Source organism: Macaca thibetana, chromosome 20 (assembly GCF_024542745.1).
Source record: "Macaca thibetana thibetana isolate TM-01 chromosome 20, ASM2454274v1, whole genome shotgun sequence".
Taxonomy (NCBI): Eukaryota; Metazoa; Chordata; class Mammalia; order Primates; family Cercopithecidae; genus Macaca; species Macaca thibetana.
Window position 1 is genome coordinate 16,243,019 of NC_065597.1, and position 21,802 is coordinate 16,264,820.

Genomic DNA, 21,802 nt, shown 5'->3' on the forward strand with positions numbered 1-21,802 from the left:
CATGCCCCTTCTGGCCATTTCAACATCAGTACAGGAAACTGTAGCTTTTACGCAAAGGCAAGGAGTTGCTTTCTGCCATCTCAGCTTTCTCATCCAGGTAGGTGGTCGTTATCAGTGATGTGGTCTAATCTGTAATGGAGTAATTGCAGATGGGGAATAAGAGCTTATTTAATCTGTGTCCCCCAACTCCCATGATGGGTTACCAGATATCAAAAGGTATTATTATTATTTTTTTAGATGGAGTCTTGCTCTATACCCCAGGCTGGAGTGCAGTGGTGTGATCGCAGCTCACTATAACCTCCACCTCCCGGGTTCAAGCAATTCTCTGCCTCAGTCTCCTGAATAGCTGGGATTACAGGCGCCCACCACCACGCCTCGCTAATTTTTTGTATTTTTAGTAGAGATGGGGTTTCACTATCTTGGCCAGGCTGGTCTTGAACTCTTGACGTCGTGATCCACCTGCTTCGGCCTCCCAAAGTGTTGGGAATACAGACATGAGCCACCACACCCGGCCACAAAAGTTTTAATAATGGCTGGGAATGGTGGCTCACACTTATAATCCCAGAAGTTTGGGAGGACAAGGCAGGAGGACCATTTGAGGCCAACCTGGGAAACACAGTGAGACCACATTGCCACAAAAAAAAATGTTAAAATTAGTCAGACGTGGTGGCATACACCTTTAGTCCCAGCAACTCAGGAGGCCAAGGAAGGAGGATGACTTGAGCCTGGGAGATCAAGGCTGAGGTGAGCTGTGATGGTACCACTGCACTCCAGTCTGGGTAACAGAGCAAGACTTTGTCCCCAAAAAGAAAAAAAAAAATCAACTAATCAAACAAACAAAACTTTAATAAGCAAGCCCCCCACCCACAGAATTCTCATAGGTTCTCCCCAAATCCCACTCTCCATAGTTTCTCCTGTTATTAACATTTTACATTACCATGATACATTTGTTGCAATTAATGAACAAATACCGATGCATTATTATTCATTAAAGTTTACAATGTATTCAGATTTCCTTAGTTTTTACTTAATATCTGATCTTCTCTATTCAAGGATCCCCTCCAGGGTCCCACATTGCATTCAGTCATCCTGTCTCCTTCGGCTCCTCTCTCATCTGGCAGTTTCTCAGACTTTTCTTGCTGACCTTGACAGTTTTAAGGGGTACTGGTCAAGTGTATTATAGGGTGCCCCTCTATTGGAATGTTTCTGTTGTTTTTCACATAATTAAACTGGGGTTATGGGTTTGGGGGAGGAAGATCATAGAGGTAAAGTAGTATTTTCATCCCATCATATCAAAGGAGTAAGCAAATTGTTTAAAATGTGAGAGTATGATCATTTTTCCCTCTTCCTCAAACCTGTGTTCCCTCCTATAGTCCCTGTTTCTATTAATGGCCTCATCACACACACATTCATGAAGGCTAGAAATTGCATCTACTCTTTCTTCTGCATCCTCCATCCACCTAGTCAATTTCTAAGAAGCCATTGCCCCAGAGCTTCCATATTCTCCCCTTCTCTCATCCATACCACCTCTGGTTAACTCTGTATTATTTTTTCTATAAATGATTACCATAGCCCCAACTGGTTTGCCAGGTTCTACTTCCCTACCTCTCCATTTTATTCCTCTTAATAGTTTCAGCTTACTAGTGGTTTAATACCAACTCCATCTTCAGAAATCTTAGAATGGTTTTCTGTCACATACAGAATAATGTTCAAACTTCTCAGTATGGAATTCAACCTCTTCAGGTGCTAGCTCCAGATTACTTCATGGTAAACATTAGTTTCCTTAATCTATAACTAATGGGTTATAGGCATTTAATTAGCTCAAAAAGAAATTGGCATTTTCTTAAATTGTTTTCTCCAGAAGAGTTAATGAAACTGTGTGTATATTTGTGTGTGTGCATACATGCACATGCGTGTATGATGTATAGACGTCACTGGAGATGCATATCTCTCTCCAGGTACCCATGGCCCAAAGGGTGGTGAACACACCCTGCCCACTTGCTGCATTGTTTGTATCAAGTTAGAAAAGCTGAGAAGATGGTAAGGAGAAAATATACTTGCCCAGAAGTGTGTGTGTGTGGATGTTCAACAAGATTCCTCCTCCTTTTTTCTCTTTTAGTGGCTTAAAACAATAACACCTTTTATCTCCTGGTTTCTGTGGGTCAGGAATCCCCTGCACAGCACAGTTGGTTCCCCTGGCTGAGGGTCATTCACAAGATCCTTCATCGAGGTGTTGACTTCTCCATTCTTTTTTGCACTTCAATCACAAACACTTCTGAAAATTCACTGGCCAAACCTCAACTTCTTGAAACTTATATAATGCAGAGAGCCTCTGTCACACTCTGGGAATGGCATTTAAATGCAAATTGAATTCCTTCTTTCATGGGATAGCCAGTTGTCTATGTCACAGGATGTAAAAAGAATTCATCATGCTTGATTGTGTAATACGGCTGTCCTATATTATACTTTAATGAACAAAAATTGGCTTTCAAATTCCATCTGTCGTTATTCACGTAAGTCCACAATCTTCGTTATTAAAATTTAAAAGTGCATGAGGCATTTGTGAAATTCTTATAGGCAGCCTGCTGGAGAATGTGGGAACAGTCTAGACTGGGGACCCCTTTTGTTATACGCTGCCCAACAACATATGAAGAGAAGGGCTGACCCAGATGGGGAAACCAGAGTGGAGAGAATAGGAGCCATGGGTCCAAGAGCACTCATAGGCAAGAGCTTGGATCAGTTACTGGATTAATTAATCAGGAAGATGAATGCTGTCTTTGCATATTTATGAAGACTGAGCTGTTACCAGCTCAATGAAGCTGTGCTGTGGGAAAAGGCAGAGACTGTGCAGAAATAGTCACCACTGATTTGGAAACTGTTTCATTTCCTGAGCTAATAACCAAACTCTTTTCTGAGAGAGGAACAAAAACTGTTATTCTGGGATGGGAAAACATCCATGGATCATCTGATACAAGCAGCAGCTGTAACCAAACCACTAGTGTTGTCACCCTCTTTGGGAGTCCCATTTATTCATGGTAGAGAAGGTTTCAGTTTTTCACGGCTCTTGATAACTCTGGCAGTTAGAGTTGCCAGTAGAGTAAGTTAAGACTGTTTATTAAGGGTTTTGTGGCAGGGTGCAGACATTGATAGACAAAGTTGGTCAGAAAGGGGAAGAACACACAGGAAAACATGGCATGTATTCCACTTTATGTGGATTTAGGTTTGTGTCCTCATCTTCACCTTGGCTCTCAAGAGATATGCATGAGCATGGGCGTGTGCGTCGTGCACACACACACACACACACACACACGTCAGCCACTATGTTCTTCCACTAGACTTCCAATTTTCTCCTCCTTAATGGAACCACTAAGAATATTTTGAAATGCTTTTTTTTTTTTTTTTTTTTTTTTTTTTTGGTGTTTTATCCATAGCATGACTAACTTTCTTAGTGCAGGTAGGCAATATTTAACAAACAGTCTGCAACATTGCTATTATTCTGTTTTAATTTTTGTTTCTCTTGTTTTTGTTCTATTCCTATATATGGGAGTTATTTTTCTTTCTTTTTTTTTTAAATTGTAACATCACTTTAGATTTTGCCTTGTTCATTCTCCACCAAAAGTCAGTCCTTCAGTTTTCAAAGTCATCATCATCTCTGGAGAGTCAAGAGCTAGGACTAAATCAGATTAGGGTCATCACTGGCTGCCATTAACCCCTCTGATACATCCATCTGCTTTTCTAATGAGCCCAGAGGCCTGACGACTCACCAAAGCCTCAGGCTTGGTCTAATGGGAGGATGAGGGTAATGGGGTGCTTTTAAATTTGACTTTCTTGTTTCCTCCTAATATCCATCCCAGTTAATTTATGAAAGATCATTGACTCTGCCAATTTCTGGCCCCCACACGATTGTCACCACATCTGGATAATGAATCTGCAGACAGCCATGCATCCGTCAGTCAGCACAGGGCAAGATTGCCAGGTGGGAACTATGTAGTTTACAAAATGCTTTCATGTCCATGACCTCCCTCGAACTTACAAACATTTTGGAATGGGAAAGGCAGGTATGACTAGACTTACTTTATAGACTTCAGAACTAATATTCAGAGAGGACAAGTGACGTACCTGAAATGACTTGGATAGTAACTAGAAGAGTAGGACTTGAAGGTCTAGGACTCCTTCCATTACATCATGGCTTTTGGGGCAAGGCCTATCTCTTATTAATCTTTGTATTCTCAGTGCCTTTTACAGCATCTGGACCCAGAAATATTCAAATAACACTGACTGGATGAATAAATGAATGAATGAAAGATTCCTCTGATAACCCAGGATTTCCCCTTGAGGTGCCTACAGAAACCTTAAACTTTTCAAAATGTACTTTCATAAACTATAAAGCACCACAGAAAGGAAATTATGTATTGTGATTCTTCTTCCTTTTTCTCTAGGCCAAAGAGAGACCAGGGCCCACAAGGTACCTGTTTGTGCAGGAGTGAGTGCATTCTCCCAGAAGTTAACACTCCCATTCTTGCTGTTGCCTTTGCCAATCAGTGCTGGGCTGGTCCCTTTAACTCAGTTGTGGAGAGTGGCTCAGTAAATGAATCTTTCTCTAGAGTGCTTTGCTCATCTTTTCATCTCAGTTCTTGATGACCGTCTCCCTAGTGACTTTTCTTAACTATTTATTTTTTCTGTTAATGAGGGAAGACCATGAGTCTTGGGACTCCCATTGGGTTTCACTTAAAAGACAGGCCTGGTGCTCAGCCTCATGTGAGACAGAGCTGTGTTCAATAAGTTATAAGCAGCTCCATTAATCAGGCTGTTAGAGGCCTCCTGTGGCCTCGAGGCTTTCCTGGGCGTGAAGTGTTATTTAAAGATAAGAAAATGTGGAGGAGGCTGGCCTTTGGACCTGTGGACTGCAAATTCCATTCTGAGTTCCCCTACTAAATAATGCTCGGATTTGATCAAGTCCTTCATCCTGTTTCTCCACCTTTAAACTGGAACTAACCTCACTTGCCCTGCATTACTTCCCAAAGTAAGGATGACCTACTTTATGATGACAACTATAAATGGGATGGAAATAAGGATGAATTTCTCAGGAAGTGTGGCCAAGGTGCTATCACAGAGACTATCCCCCTTCACATCTAGTCTAGCTGGATAATACAGAATTGAAGATTTTCCTCTCTGTGCCCACACCGGTATGTGACATAGCTGATATGGCCTTGAATGCCCAGTGTCCGGGGATATGTGCTCACATGAATGAAGGAACGAGTTCTCGCATCTTCCTCTCCATTTCTGTAACGGGGATACTGTAATTATCAGAGGAAAATTCTAATATGGGCTCAAACATTTCCTTCTTCTCGTCTAGGTCATCTTGTCTGGGCATTTCGCACATCCTTCCTCAGTTTTCCAGAAAAAGAAAAGAGAAGCAGATGTGTCTCAACCACTTCCCTCCAGACTCAAAGAGGTAGCCCATCATGAATTTCCCTTTTGTTTAGTGCTTGACTTTTTTTGTTTTTGCTTTCCAGACTTTTGTTCTCGTCTCTAAGATTAAATTTTATCTGAAATTGTCATCTTCACCATGGGTGAGCCCTGATGAGCTGCTTACAGACATGTCACACTCCCCCTGCAAATCTGGAAGCCCCACCCCTTCTTTCCTCTGCGCTGGTGAACTCTAACTTGTTCACCATCATATCCTCAGTGCCTGGTATGGAGAAAGTGCTTGCTCAATAGCACTAAAGATGTCAAATAAATACATGGAGGGGGCTGAGGGCTTTCAGTGATCCTACAGTATTTGGCACAATCTGCTCTTGAACAAAAATTGAATATAATATTTGATGAATCAGTCAGAGAACATATTAGTAAGTGAATCACAATTTTACTGGTGGCCACCTCAATGGCCACTCCGAGTTCAACCTCCCCTGAAACCTTCCTGATAACTCCAGCCAACCATGGTCTTTCCCTTCTTAATCACTCTTGTGTTTATTGATTTTTATTTTTTATTTTTTTGAGACAGGGTCTTGCTCTGTCGCCCAGGCTGGAATGCAGTGATGCAATCTTGGCTCACTGCAACCTCTGCCTCCCAGATTCAAGCAATTCTCGTGCCTCGGCTTCCCAAGTAGCTGGGATTACAGGCATGCACTATTACACCTGGTTAATTTTTGTATTTTTTGTAGAGACGGGGTTTTGCCATGTTGCCAGGCTGGTCTTGAACTCCTGGCCTCAAGCAATCCACCTGCCTCGGCATTCCAAAGTGCTGGGATTTTAGATAAGAGCCACTGTGCCTGGCCTATTGAATGTTTTTGTGAGTTATCACAATGTTATTCATTCTGCGATGTGTTGTCTATTAATATTTGCATGTCTGTGTGCCTCCCCTCCCCTTGATTATAAGTTCCATCCAGGGGCTAATTCAGATTTTGGAGGGTTTGAAGCTTATACAGTTCTGGGGGGATAAAAGGATAGTGCATCTCTAATTGTATGCATTACAGTATCAAGTATTTTCCTAACAGAAAACAACTGTGCCTTTGCCTGGGTATTGGAAAGATCAAATCATCTTGCTACATTTGTACACAACTGATCCTTGATTAGAAGAATTTTTGACAGCCTAGCTTCTGGCTCCACTCTCTTTTCACCTTAGATCTTCTCGGCCAGGTGCTTCCAGTTCCAGAACCCTATGGCATGGTCACAGCATGAGTCAATCCAGGATCCTGGGTGTTCGTGTCTACTGCTCTTTACATTTTGTCCCAGGGCCACATCAGACACAACAAGGGTCTGGTGTCTCCTTTTGACAGGTGTTTCTCTCCGGCTGTCCTCTTGACAGTTAATCACTGACGGTATAGTCTTGTTGGCAGTCCTTGGATTTGCATTTTTAGGAAGTTCAAAACAGAATAAAATCTGCTTTTAAACTTTCTTCCAACCAGACATAGTCCATATTGACTAATTGGACATAAAGTAAGATATATTTTCCCTCTGTAAGCAAGAGAGTGGGTAATTAAACATGGTACCCATAGCTTCTGTTCCTAGGCCCTTGTGCAAGTATTATAATTAGTCTTTTCCTTGTTGAACTTGAGTCGGATGTTCTAGCAAGATAAGTCCACTTCTACAGATTGAATGAATATAAGTCATTGATAGCAGACGGGCGGGTGTGGAAGGATGGAGTGCTACAAAGAACAGATGGTGTTGGGAGAAACTGGAGGTTGTGTTATCTTGATTAAGACATTAGACGTGAGTTGGACAGACCTAAGTCCTGCCTTTTAAAACCTGGGTGATTTGAGGCAAGTCATGTATGCTTTCTGAGCCTTAGTTCTTCATTGGTGAAACGAAGAGAATAACCCCATGAGGATGTGAGGATTCATGAGCATAAAGCTCTTAGCACAGACACATCATCTAGTAAGCACTTCAGAAATGTTAGATATCATTTCTTTACTTCCAACATTTCTCTCTTCTAGGTCTGTCTAGATATCTAGATATCTGATGTCTTTGGTTGTGTTCACCTACTCCCAGAATTCAACCTCTTTAGCTGTTTTCTAACGACTACTATTTTTGACCTCTGGGGCCAGAGCTTAGTCATTTTCTCCTCCTACTTGCCTAAAAGAAGTGTCTTGTACCTAATAACCCCTCCCATTCATTTAGCAGTCTGTGGTTTACAAAGTCTTCAAAATGCCCCACGGGGGGTCGCGTCACCTTGCGCTCACTGGCCTCTGCCTTCCTGTCTTCGCTCCTCAAGCTCCTCCTGCTCAGCAAGCAGGCTCCATGCTGGGGGCTCCTGGTCTGTAAGACTCCCCCTGCTGACCCTTGACTCCTCATTCAGACCTTACCACTGGGGTTACTTCAGAGAGACCTTGAGCTTCCACCTCCTAGTCACTCTGCATCATAGCACCTTATTTTACTATTTCATTGCATTTTCCACTCTCTGATATCTGACTTATTATTATCCAACTTCTCACCTCAGAATATAAGCTTTGTAAGGGCAGCAATTTTGCCTACTTTGTCTCCTCAGGATGTGCATTATCAGCACATTATCAACACTTAAAGGGGCAAAATTTGGTTCTTGAGGGGCCAAAAACATCTTCCTCTTTTTTTTTTTTAAAAATGTTTTAAAAATTTTTGGCTGGATGCAGTGGCTCACGCGTGTAATCCCAGCACTTTGAAAGGCCAAAGCAGGTAGATCACTTTGAGCTCAGGAGTTCGAGGCCAGCCTGGGCAACATTGCAAAACTCCATCTCTACAAAAAATGTAAAAATTAGCCAAGGGTGGTAGCGTGCTTCTGTGGTCCCAGCTACTCGGGAGGCTGAAGCTAGAGAATCGCTTGAACCCGGGAGGCAGAGGTTGCAGTGAGCTGAGGTCATGCCACTGCACTCTAGCCTGGGCAACAGAGTGAGACCCTATCTCAAAAAAAATTAATTATTATGGCTCCATGATAGTTGTATATATTACTCTTTTATGTATAAAGCAGAAATACAGCACGCAAATAGGTATATAGTATATACACGGTATTAGCATTTGGGACATAATGAGGACAAAAATATTTTAAAAGGCTCCTTAGGAAAATAAGAAAAAAAAAGGTTGAGTACTCTGTCTAGTCCTGAGCATATAGTAGATTCATCAATAACATCTTTTAATGATTAAGCATACCCTTTAATAGCTGCAAAACTGAAGTTCAGAGAGGTGAAGTAGCTAGCCTCCGGGCATAAGGTTAATAGACAGTAGAACTGAGTCTCCAACTTCTGTTTCCCCTGAGTCTCATGTTTTTTATTCTAAGTTACCCAGTAAATGCTCCATACGTGCTTTTTGTATTGACTTGAACATATTAGACATTCCCACAAGAGGAAGCAAAGAAAAATTGTATTTTCTAAGTGACACAGCAAATGATCTCAGAAAGTCATTCTCTTCAGAAGAGTCCAGCTAATCTTCTTTCTCAGGGGGCATTAATGATGGGTTATACGTGGCTTACCCTTAAAATGAGAGTCAGTTTCATCTCCTACTCTCAATAAAATAAGGAAGAAAAGGTGAGTAATGTTTTTAGTGTCTTAGTAATTGTTTCACAGCATCTCTGAGCCAAAAGAAAGAACTAACAGTTCCATTTATGAAGTAGTCAGGTCGAAATAGCTTAGTAAGAATTTATATACAAACAATTTAGTGCTTGTTGGACACTGCACTTTCTCATGCCTTGGAATTTGATCAGACACCATCACTCTCATTTCTTGTTCCACACTGATTTTTTAGGGGTACTTGCCTTTCATCGCAGCCATTGCTGGAAACCCAGCTTTGAAGACATTTGATGTCATTGGAAGAAATATAATAACCTAATTTTGAAACAATGAACTACCTCAAGTTAGTAGTTTGTATGGTGTCTGACAAATGTTGCTGTGATTCCTTTGAAAATCAAAAACGTCCTGAGCCACTCCTTTGGGTTCACTGTACACCCTGAGGTGCCCAGTGCAGTTTGAAAACTGGCAGGGGAGCAAGGCAAGGTACAATGCTGACGTGAGGTAGAGCAGTGGCAGAGGAGTTAAAAAGAAGTTAAAAAGAAGGGAAATTTTGAAAAATATTTACAAGTGAAAAGTTGGAGGCAGGGAGAACTGGTCCAAAAATGCTGAATGAACAGGATGTGGAGACGGAGGAAAGAAGTTTGGGAAATGGAGTTTGAACCTGGGTGACTGGCCAACTCCAATGTAGCAGGCAGCTCTTAGCTCCACCTCCACTTTCTTGAGAACGACACCCATCCTCCACATAGGAATGGGCCTTGGCAGCCATATTAATCTCATGCGACTCATCTCTCTGGCAGAAGATAATTGGACCAAGGGATCTGTTGCATTTGAGTCAGCCTAAACCAATCAGATTCTCTCCAAAGAATCTGCAGTTAAGACTTGTTTGAGTTTTCTATGGTTGCTTCAGGAAATGACCACTAACTGGCTGGTTCAAACAACAGAAATTTATTCTCTGATAGTTCTGGAGGCCAGAAGTCCATACTCAAGGTGTCAGCATGGCTGCACTCCCTCTGGAAGCTCTAGGGGAAAGCCCTTCTAAGATAGGAGGCCAGACTCTACTCTGGAGGCAGGACTCCACTCTGGGGGTGGCGCTTGGATACCAGAAAAAATGGAAGGCTAGCTAAAACAGGGACACAGAAGCACCTTTCCATAAGACATGCCCATCAGTGTGCCATGTCAGTTTACCCTTGCCATGGCAACACCTGTAAGTTACTGCCCTTTTGCATGGCAACAAACCAATGATCTGAAGTTACCACCCTTTTTCTAAATTTTTTGCATAACCTGCCCCTTAATTTTCATATAATTTAAAGTGGGTATAACTATGATTGCAGAACTGCCCTGGAGCTGCTACTCTGGCCACACTGCCTGTGGGGTAGTCCTGCTCTGCAAGGAGCAGTACCTTTGCTGAACACTGCTACTTCAGTGAAAGTTGCTGTCTAACACCACCTCCTCATCCTTTAATTCTTTCCTGGGTGAAGCCAAGAATCCTCCCGGGCTGAGCCCCAATTTTGGGCTTGCCTGTCCTGCATCACTTCTTTGCCTCTTCCAGCTTGTGGCTGTTGGTGTTCCTTGGCTCCTGTGGCTGCACTTCTCTAATCTCTGACTCTGAGATCACATTGCTTCCTCCTTATTATGTGTTTGTCTTCTCTTATTCGGTCTCTTACAAGGTCACTGGATTTAGGGCCCACCAAGTAAGTAATTCAGAATGATCTCATCTCAAGATCCTTAGGCTAATTACATCTGCAAAGACCCATTTTCTGAATAAAGTAACATTCAGTCTTGGTATCAGGCTGTAGACATCTTTCTTGGGGCCACTGTTCAATCCACTGTACTTAGAGATGCATGTGAGAAGACAGATATGTGGGGGACTGGGATGACTATTTTGCAAGATTTAGGTAGAGAAGCAGAGAAACACAGTTCTAAGGTGAAGGAGAAAAGTGATGTAGAGAGAGAAGCAAGAATAAAGGGACATTTGAGTGCAAAGAGAGACCAAGAGACAAGCTCTACTTTGGTTCTGTTTAACTTTCCAGTTCTTAGTATCAGTCTCTCAGGAGGCCTAGCCATTTTCAGATTCCATAATTTACTTGAATTTTTCAGCAAATTTTTCCATTTGCTGGTTTGAGTGGGTTTCTGTAATTTATAACAATTTGACTAAGACAAAATAGAACAGCTGGATGAGTAGGGAAGTTGGTGAAACTTCAGTCTTCTTAAGATTGTAATTAATGCCACACAAACATCAACAGAAAATTCTGATAGTGGCTACTCACAAAATAAGGATGAGTAAAAAAATTTTTTTTTGTTTTACACAAAACAGAAGTTGTTTGTTTCTAGAAATAATATTGCCAGAAATGATATCACATGAGAAGCTGCTGAAGATGCTTGGGAAGTTTACCCCAAAAAACAAAGGGCCGTGATGGATGGTTTTTGATCTTGAAGGACCATCATATATAAGAATAATTAGATGTTTTATTGGGAGTCACATTCTGGGTTAATTTAGGAAGAAGTTTTCAAAAATTTTAGTGGTTCAAAAATGAAGCAGCCAGGTGCCTGATCTTAGATTTGAGAAAGTGTAAGAAGTAAGCATCCTAAAAAAAGACCATGAGGCCCTTGAGGTCAGGGACTGTGTCTTGTTCATCTTGGTATTCTCAGTACCTAACATAGGGTCTAGTGCTTAGCAGGTTCTCTGTCAATGCTTGCTTAATAAATGAAAGAATTAAGAGCAGAAGTTTTAACAGAGGCTGAGTGACTATTTGGGGTGATGTCAAAGAGATAGAAGACTGGACTGAAGAATAATGATTATTAATAATAATGACAGCTTTCATTTGTTAAGCCTTTGGTTTGTATTATCTTATTGATTGATTGATTGATTGATTGATTGAGGCAGGGTCTGGCTCTGTTGCCCAGGCTGGAGTGCAGTGGTGTGATCTTGGCTCACTGAAACTTCTACCTCCTGGGCTCAAGCAATCCTCCCACCTAAGCCTCCCAAGTAGCTGGAACTATAGGTATGCACCACCACACCCAGCTTATCTTTGTATTTTTTGTAGAGATGGAGTTTTGCCATGTTGCCCAGGCTGGTCTTGAATCCCTGAGCTCAAGCCATCTGCCCATCTCAGCCTCCCAAAGTGCTAGGATTACAGGTGTGAGCCACCATGCCCAGGCGTTATCACCTTATTTAATCTTCAAGAACCTTATATGGTAGTTGCCCCTGTTTTACAGAAGTGGGAACTGCAGCACAGGGAGGTTAAGTAGCAAACTACATAGGCTTAGTAAGTGGCAGAATTTGAGCCATCTCCTAATAGAAAAATTATTGCACATGTATTGAGCAACTACTATGTTCTAAGAGTTTTATACACATTGATCTCTAAGGTGTTTCACAATGATGAGTCTATGATTTCTTAGTATCTGCTACCCATGTTCTTGCCCAGGACCCTCCTCTGCCTGAGTAAGTCAGAGGCTTGGGGCCCTCAGCGTAACCAGCTTCTTTTACCATTCTGAAGTCTAAAGAAGCTCAGTTTTCACTGCTCATTGACTGAATTATCTGCTCATACCTTAGGAAAAAAACAAGGCATTGGCCTCATCTCTCCAACTCAATCCAAGTATGTTGTTCCTTAGGAGTCAGGCATCTCTCATTAAGAATGGAGAAGTCTTCATCCTTTCAGTTAGCCTCTTTAATTTAGGGGAAATGTAAGTTAACAACAACAAAAAAAGATTTTCAAATCTGATTTACTCTGTAATAGTATAATTAACCTTCAGTGGGCTATCCATTTTTAGCTGAGTGGCTTTTTTTGTTTTTGTGTGGCTTTTCCTGGGAAGGCTGCATGCCTGTCTGCCTGTCTATCTGACACTAAGAACATACCAGCCTTCCATCATTGGGAAGTTGCTGCGAACAGCCACAGAGGAGCAGCCCCATAGCTGCTGGCCACTGGTCTCTGCAGCCTCAGCACCCCTAACCCCCTGGGGATGGGAGATTAAACACTGGTCTTAGGTCTGAGGTGCAGGTGCTATATGACTTTATATAATCCATATTCTTCCCTGAAATAATATGCACTTTAATATTTAACTTTATACATCTTCTACTGTTCTGTATACTTCAAGATGAATACATGTTTCTGTCTTTATTTACAGCCTCTTTCATATTTTTAGGAAGCCCTTGAGCCAAACAAGCATGACTTGTGGGTAGCAGTCATAAAGCAACTTAATATTTGTCTTCTAGTTGCTCTTTAAATTTCCTCTGTGTGGCCAATTATTTCCCTGCCCGTGGGTAAACTCAGTTAGGTGCTGAGACTTTTATGGACCTTTGTAGGTGTTAAAACACAGCCTCAATACAATTGCTCAAATGTTCTGTCTAAGGTGATAATCAAAACTGTTAAAAGTTGCAGCTTCTCTCCTCTTTTATTTTAGGCCTGCTGCAGACAAGAGACCTACAGTTGGAGAATGGAAGCACAGCCACCTTCTTCTCTCCTTTCTGTTGCCTTTTTGTGGGTTCATTGACATCTCTACACCTGTACCCTCAGCTGGAGAACTGTTTCCTGGCCTCTCTGGCATTGGGGCATAGGTAGAGGAGAGGAAAGGACAATAAGAAAGTTTTTACTTGTTGGATACTGCTGTGATTAAGCTGATACATCCTCTGGTGGAGCACTTTCAAGAGTCTTTCAAGATAACTTACCCTCATTGCTGGAAATCTGTATCCTGCAGTTCTCTTACTGGGGCATCTTTCTTTTGGCTGGTTCTTTGCTTTTTCTTGACCCCTGGGTAACTAGCAATACCCTCAGTATGTTAGTCAGTTTGTGCTGGTGTAACTTTTGTACTCAAAACTGGGTGATTTATAAAGAACATAAATTTATTTTTCATGGTTCTGGAGGCTGGGAAGTCCAAGATCAAGGCAACAACAGTTTTTTTTGTTTGGTGAGTGGGCAGTCTCTGCTTCCAAGATGGCACCTTGAATGCTGCATCCTCTAGAGGGGAGGAACACTGTGTCTTCACATGGCAGAGGGCAGAAGAGTAAGAGGTGTGAACTCCCTCCGTCAAGCCCTTTTATAAGGTCATGAATCCCATTCATGCAAGAGGAGCCCTCATGACCTAATCACCTCTTTAAGGCCTCACCTGTTAATAGTTATTACATTGGCCATTGGATTTCAACACATGAATTTGGAAGAGACACTTTCAAACCATAGCAGTCAGTTTCCCTTTTCTGAGACCTCTTTATCTAACAAGATGGAAAGGGTCTAAAATGACCCTGTACACTCTCTTGAGTGAACTTCATCTCCTTCATAGAAAGCACTCACACATCTTTTATCTACAAATCCTAGGGGAAGAAGGAGGGTTGTTCCTAACCAAACAGTTCTTCCTTTGCTCTGCAGTCTGCTGACTAGTGAGCATATCTCTTGCCCTTTAGAATTTCCAGGTGGGATTCAGACACAAGCCCACTGTGCCCTCTGAACTGCAGGTGCCACATATTAAACATCCAGTGGCTTCCTCAAAGCCCTTTTCTTTTGACTGGAGATTTGAAGGTGGGACTCACAGCTCAGCTCTTTTTGAAGAAATCATTCATGAAGATCTTCTTTAGAAATCCTCTTCAATCCCCCACTCCTGACCAACCCCCACCCCCGCTTGGTTGTTTTTGTTTTTGTTTTTTTGAGATGGTGTTTTGCTCTTGTCACCCAGGCTGGAGTGTAATGGCGCGATCTTGGCTCACTGCAACTTCTGCCTCCTGGGTTCAAGCTATTCTCCTGCCTCATCCTCCCAAGTGAGCTGGGATTACAGGCACCCCCTACCATGACCAGCTAATTTTTTGTATTTTTAGTAAAATGGGATTTCATCATGTTGGCCAGGCTGGTCTTGAACTCCTGACCCCAGGTGATCCACCCGTCTCAGCCTCCCAAAGTGTTGGGATTACAGGCGTGAGTCACTGCACTTGGCCTTCTCCTGACCCTTTTATACACTCAGTGTGCCGAAGATTTAAGAGTTGCCTAACTTGTTTTATTTTTAAATTCTTTATTTGAAATTCGCTATTTATCATGCCTCTACTAAAATGTCTCCTTTAACATTTGTAACAAGAGTTGACTTGTTTATTCAAATAGCATTAAGCTCCCACTAGACCAGCACAGTCTACTAACAATATAATATGAGGTGCTTATGTGATTTAACACTTTCTAGCAGGCAGATTTTAAAAAAGAAAAAGACAGGTGAAGTGAGTTTTAATAATATATCTTATTTAACATATCTGAAGCATTATCATTTCCATATGAAGTCAATTTAAAAATACTAATGAGATATTCTACATTCTTGTTTTGCACTAGGTCTTTGAAATTTGGAGTCTACACTTACTCCACATTCCATTTAGGACCAGCCACATATTCAGTGATCAATGGCCACGAAGGACTAGAGGCAACTGTAGTGGACAGTACAGCAGTAGACTGTAAGTTCTGTAGGCAAAGTTGGTGTCTGTCTTGTTCATTGTTATAAACAACAGTGTTTGGCATAGAGTAGGCATTCAGTATTTGTGAAACTGAACTGAAAAATAATTGAAAGAATGAAGAAATTACCAAGGGAATCCTTCAATGTCTCCCCATAGCACTTACAGTCTAAATTATTCAATTCTGCTCGCAATTAGTTGGCCCACATAGTTTGTAATTAAATTATTCCACAAGCATTTAAGCTTCACAAAGGCGGAAACATCTTCATCTTGTTATCTATTGTATCTCCCAGTCAACCACAGTTCCTAGTATTGTGATGTGTAGATTCATGCAATCAACAAATATTTATTTAGTGTCCATGCCGGGCCAGTCACTATTTTAGGTGCTGGGGATACCGTAAGGGAGACACAGTCTCTGTTCTCATGGAGCTCACAGACAAAAAGTTACAAGAGCTTTGATGGAAATAAATAAGGTGACATGAGAGGGTGTGATGGAGGATGGAGGAGCAAGGAAGTACGGAGGAGAAGGAGACAGTATTGTGAAGAGCCAGGGAAGGGCAATCTGAGTGTGTCTCTTTGAGGCAGTCACATTGACTTCATTTTCTCGAATGCTCCAAACTCATTTCTGCCTGCAACTTTGTTTCTTTTTCTTGTGCTGCCCACCCTCTTCCTTGCTCTTCTATAGCTGGTATCTTCCCACGTCTCAGCTCAAACGCAATCGTCTCCTTAAAGACACTCTCCCTAACCACCTGTCTACTGGGCTTATCACCCTTGGCACTTCCTATCACATCCTGACATTTTGTTTAGTACCACAATCTGAAATGATCTTGTTTATGCGTCTGTTGTCTCCCACATCAGAAGTAAAGCTCTAAGAAATTGCCTTGACAATTGCTATCTTTCAATGCTTAGAAAAGTGTCCCTATGACAAATATATGACCCAAAATTAGTGATCAATAGATACTTTATTAAATGAATGAATGACTGAAGGTCAAGAGTTAAAGTCTTTGGGTGATGTCTCAAGTCATGATTTGAATAAATGTAAATGAAGTCTAGGAAGAACCACACTCTATTTGTCTGGTTTCTCTGAGAAGGAAGATGGGGTTAATGGATGTAGGATTTATACTCTTGCGCCGTCTTGGGCATCGGGCAACCTGAGTTTTGGTTCCAGCTCCTTTGAGAATCTACAGCTATGGACCATCTGACCGGGTAAATGGCCACAAACTTTTGCTTATAACTTAAGGGGGTTCGTGGACCTCCTGAAGAGGTCAAAGGACCACAGGTTAAAATTTCCTGTAGAGATAAGAGATTCCCACAGCAACACTGGGAGGCAGAAGGCAGGTGTTCAATGAGATAATGCACGAAGCGTCTTTAAAGAACTAGGCCCGGCGAAGTGTGGCTTTGGGGAGAGGTGGTGTCTGAAGAATCCTTGGAAACCAAATTCTTTTGCAACTAGCAGCTGGGGCGGCGGGTGCTATGGACGCTTGCCTCCTCCAATCATCGCGCGGCTTGCTAGGCTGTGCGGCTCCGTGGTTACCGTGGCAACGGACGGCAACAGCTCCGGCGGCGCCGCGGGAGCGCGGGCGGCTTCAAGCTGGGTATGGAGCTCCTCAGCGGCGGCGGGGTCTGTGAGTTGGACGCGGGGTCTTGGTGGGGAATGGCGGTAGAATAAACGTGGGACCCGGAGTGCACCAAGGTCAGAGGTCCTCGCAGAGATTGTGGTGTCAAAGTGTGGGGGTCATGGGGACTGACCGGGGCGTCCCCTCTTCTCGTCCTCGCCCTGCGTCCCAGGAGTTCTCCAGACTTTGCAGACCCCTCCCCTCCTCAGCCTTCCCTAGCCACTTCTCACTCCCATGAAAGTTACGGGACCTCGGATTTTTGTTCTTGGGATTCCCCTGCCAGACAGGTAGCCTGAAGGGCAGAAAGCCTGAGGTGCTGCCTTGCTTCCAACTTCGAATTAGCCCCAGGCCTTGGACCAATCATTTCCCGTCTTACCTGGGAATATGGTAAAGTTCACCTCTTTTAGGTGTACAGTTCCAAGAGTTTTGAAAATATAAAATTCTGTACTGTATTAGTCTGTTATCATTCTGCTAATAAAGACATATCTGACGCTGGGTAATTACAAAGGAAAGAGGTTTAATTGACTCACAGTTCCACATGGCTGGGGAGGCCTCACAATCATGGTGGAAGGTAGAGGAGGAGCAAAGTGATGTCTTACATGGCGGCAGGCAAGAGAGCCTGTGCAGGGCAACCTCACCTTTATAAAACCATCAAATCTCGTGAGATTAGTCACTATCATGGGAACAACCCAGGAAAACCCACCCCCACGATTAAGTTACCCACCATGGGGTCCCTCCCATGACACATGGGGATTATGGGAGTTACAATTCAAAATGATATTTGGGTGGGGACACAGCCAAACCATATCATGTACTTTCCACAGTAAGTATGTAGAATGATTCCATTAGCTCAGAAAGTTTCTCTTGTACCTCATTGTAGTCAATGCCCCTTCCCCACTTCCAGCCCATAGCAACTAATGAAATGATCTGTTTTCTGATTCTACATTATCCAGAATGTCACATAAATGGAATTATGACATACATAGCACTTTTTGTCTAGCTTGTTATACTTAGCATATTGCTTTTGAGATTTAACCATGTTGTTGTATGTAACAGTAGCTCATTTCTTTTCATTGTTGTATACTATTCTATTGAATGGATGTACCATCAGCTGATAGACATTAGGATTGCTTCCAGTATTTGGTAATTATGAATAAGTAGAACCATTATAAATATTCCCATACAGGCATTTGTATGGACATATGTTATTATTTTGATAAATAACTGGGAGTAGGATTGATAGGTTATATGGTAAGTATTAATTTTACAAGAAACTGCCATAGTGCACCCTTGTTAGCAGGTGATCATTTTGTTAGGTTTAGTTATTCTTATAGCTGTGTAGTGGTCTCATTCTGCTTTTAATTTGCATTTCCCAGTGATTCATGATGTTGAATAATGAGCTTATTTGTTATTGTATCTTTGGTGAAGAAGTTTGGTGAACCTGGTGAAGTTTCTGCTTGTATCTTTGCCCATATCATTCATATATATATATATGTCATAATTCCATTTATGTGACATTTTGGATAATGCAGAATATATGTGTGTGTGTGTGTGTATATATATATATGTATATATGACAACAGTCAGATATTTAATTTGCAAATAATTTCTCCCAGTATGTGACACATCTTTCCTTTTTAAAACATTTTGTTACTGAAATGCCAGGGGTTTGATCTAGATCTCATTGTTTACAGCACAGAAAGCCAATCACTGGAACAAAGAGTACTACCAGGGAAGAAGGCTTTATTTGGGTGCTGCAGCTGTGGAGATGGGAGAGAGTCTCAAATTGTCTCTAACTGACTAACACTGGAGATTCAAATACCAGGGAAAGAATGTAGAAAGCAGGAATTAGGGAGGGGTAAGGAAGAGGAATTTGGTCTCTCACTGTCCGGATGCGGTGATCTGGTGAGTTTCAGTTCCTTTATACTATCCGAGAGGCCCAAGGGTCAGTTTTCTAAGAAAGGAACTCAGATAAGGTAAATTTCAGTTTCAAGCTTAAGATCAAGAGGGCCAATTTCTGTTTATTTACAAAGACCATAAACATCAGTTCTATGAGGAAATTTGGACTGGTTTCAATTTTCTTCATAATGCCTTTGAAGTCAAAAGTTTTAATGAAGTCTAATCTTATTAATTTTTTCTTTTATGTTTTTGTGTGATATCTAAAAACCTTTGGCCTAACACAAGGTAACAAGATTTTCCTCTATGTTTTTTTCTCAGAGTTTCATAGCTTTGGGTTTTACATGTAGGTCTTTGATGGATTTTGAGTTAATTTTTATGTATGACGTTGGCAAGAGTTGAGGTGTATTTTTTTCATAAGGGTGAATGTTCCAACCCCATTTGTTAAAGAGATTCTCCTCTCTCCACTTACCTGGGCACCTTTGTCAAAAATCAATTCACCACATACATGTGAATACATGTTTCTGATTTATCAATGTAACAGAATATTCCAGAAAAATATGAATAATATTTTTCTCAAATGAACTGCCAGTCATTTTAACAGCATAGAATCAATAACTTTACAGTGTATTTTGAAATCTGGTAGTTCGAGTCCTTCTACTTTGTTCTTATTTTTCACAATTGAATTGGCAACACTGGTTCCTTTACCTTTCCATACAAACTTTAGAATTAAAGGTTGATATCTCCAAAAATAACTGCTGGCATTTTGATTAGATTTCACTGGTATACCTCCTTTGATTTAGGTCCTCTTTAATTTCTCTCAATGATGTTTTATAATTTTTAACATGCAACTTTTGCTCATGTTTTGTTAGTTCTGTATTTGTTTTATGTTTTTTTGATGCTATTGCTTATGATACTGTTTTAAAACTTTCAGTTTCCAATTCTTCATTCCTTGTTTCATACCCAATCAAATGTTAAACCTCATTCAAATATCTTGAGGGGGAAAACTGTGTTGTGTTTGTTGCAAGCCCCTCCTCTTTCTGAACCTCAAGTTCTAAGCACCAAGAGACTATAGCAGATTTCACTCTGTATTTCATCCCACAATACCTGTGGCCAGAATCACCCCAAAATGATGGCAGGAGATTTCCCACAAGGAAGTGCCCCAAACTGTCCAGAGATGGGGCCGGTTGGGATTCCAAAGAAAGAAGGAAAGACTAAATGCCAGAGTGGTCAATCCAAAGCATTTATTAGGGAAACTTACAGGGTGCTGCAGCAGTCCTCAAAATGGACAGCAAGAGAAAACAGGTGTTCTACCTAGCTATGACTACAGTGAGGGGGTTCAGGGTATGAGTAAGGATTTTGGCTCAGGGCCAGGGCTAGTTTGTTTTTCAGTGTTGTGGGCAGCAACCTAGATACCTTTATTAGTGGCTAGGAATGTTCAAGGCCCAGGTTTGGGTGCAAGTCTGCTATGAAAAACCTGCAATTGGCTAGATCATAGAGCAGTCAGGACACAGAAAGAAAGTAGTGGGGAATGGAGAACCCTACAGTCGTTCTCATTCAACTTCAGAAGTCTCATGCTGTTCCAGTTCTCAGAAAATCACCCATAGGGGAATCTGGCCCTCGCTTTTTAGGTTCCTGTTCGTCTTGGCAGATTTTACAACCATCAACTATTCTGTTGGTACCTCTTCTTACCTTAAGAATCCCCTACCTGAGCCAAGCTGGATTGTCTCCCTGTGCCTAGAATTAGCAAATGTCCTCAGAGAAAAACACAACCAGTAACCTCAACTCATTGATGAGAGGCCATTTCCCTTCTGAAATTTTAGTTCTTCTAGTCCATTGTTAAAAGAAAAAATTAGCCAAATTAACAGAGTTTAATTTAATTAAAAAATGATTAATGAATCATTTCACAGCAAAGAACAATTTGCAAATTGAGCAGCCTCTTTTTAAATAATTTTATATTTCAATCATTTTTGAAGTACAGGTGATTTTTTGTTGCATGGATGAGTTCTTTAGTGGTGAATTCTGAGATTTTAGTGCACCTGTCACCTGAACAGTGTACACTATATCCAATATGTAGTCTCTTATCTCTTACTCTACTGCTGACTTCCCCAACTGAGTTCCCAAATTTCATCACTCTGTATGTCTTTGCATCTCATAGCTTAGCTCCCACTTATAAGGGAGAACATATGGTATTTGGTTTTTCATTCCTGGGTTACTTCAGTTAGAATGATGGCCTCCAGCTGCATCCAAGTTGCTGCAAAAGACATTATTTTGTCCCTCCTTATGGTTGAGTAGTATTCCATGGTATACACATTTTACATTTTCTTTATCCACTTGTTGGTCAGTGGGCACTTGTGTTGGTTCCATATCTTTGCAATTGCAAATTGTGTTGCTATAAACATGCATGTGAATGTGTCTTTTTCATATAATGACTTCTTTTCCTTTGGGTAGATACCCAGTGGTGGGATTGCTGGATGAAATGGTAGATCTACTTTTAGTTCTTTAAGGAATCTTCCCACTGTTTTTCATAGTGGTTGCACTAATTTACATTCCCACCAATAGTGTAGAAGTATTCCCTTTTCACCACATCCCCACCAACATCTATTGTTTTCTGACTTTTTAATTATGGCCATTCTTGCAAGAGTAAGGTGGTGTCTCATTGTGGTTTTAATTTGCATTTCCCTGACAAACTAGTGATGAGCATTTTTTCATGTTTGTTGGCTGTTTGTATATTTTCTTTTGAGAAATGTCTCTTCAAGTTTTTAGCCCACTTTTTGAAGGGATTATTTGTTTTTTTTTCTTGCTGATTTGTTTGAGTTCCTTGTAGATTCTGGATGCTAGTCCTTTGTTGGATGCATAGCTTGCAAATACTTTCTCCCACCCTGTTTACTCTGCTT

At 41.4% G+C, this 21,802-nt stretch overlaps 1 protein-coding gene across 3 annotated transcripts in view; it reads left to right on the plus strand.

Annotated features, from left to right (window-relative positions):
• HYDIN (HYDIN axonemal central pair apparatus protein) overlaps positions 1 to 21,802 on the plus strand; it is a 463,051-nt gene that overhangs the window by 28,960 nt on the left and 412,289 nt on the right. Inside the window, exon 2 of one of the 3 annotated variants that reach the window (XM_050772650.1) lies at positions 5,357 to 5,455. The gene's annotated coding sequence lies outside the window, so the exon portion shown is untranslated. Of the gene's footprint in view, positions 1 to 5,356; positions 5,456 to 15,287; positions 15,397 to 16,710; positions 17,019 to 21,802 lie in introns of those variants that run through there. The other 2 variants (XM_050772651.1, XM_050772652.1) reach the window with 2 other exon arrangements.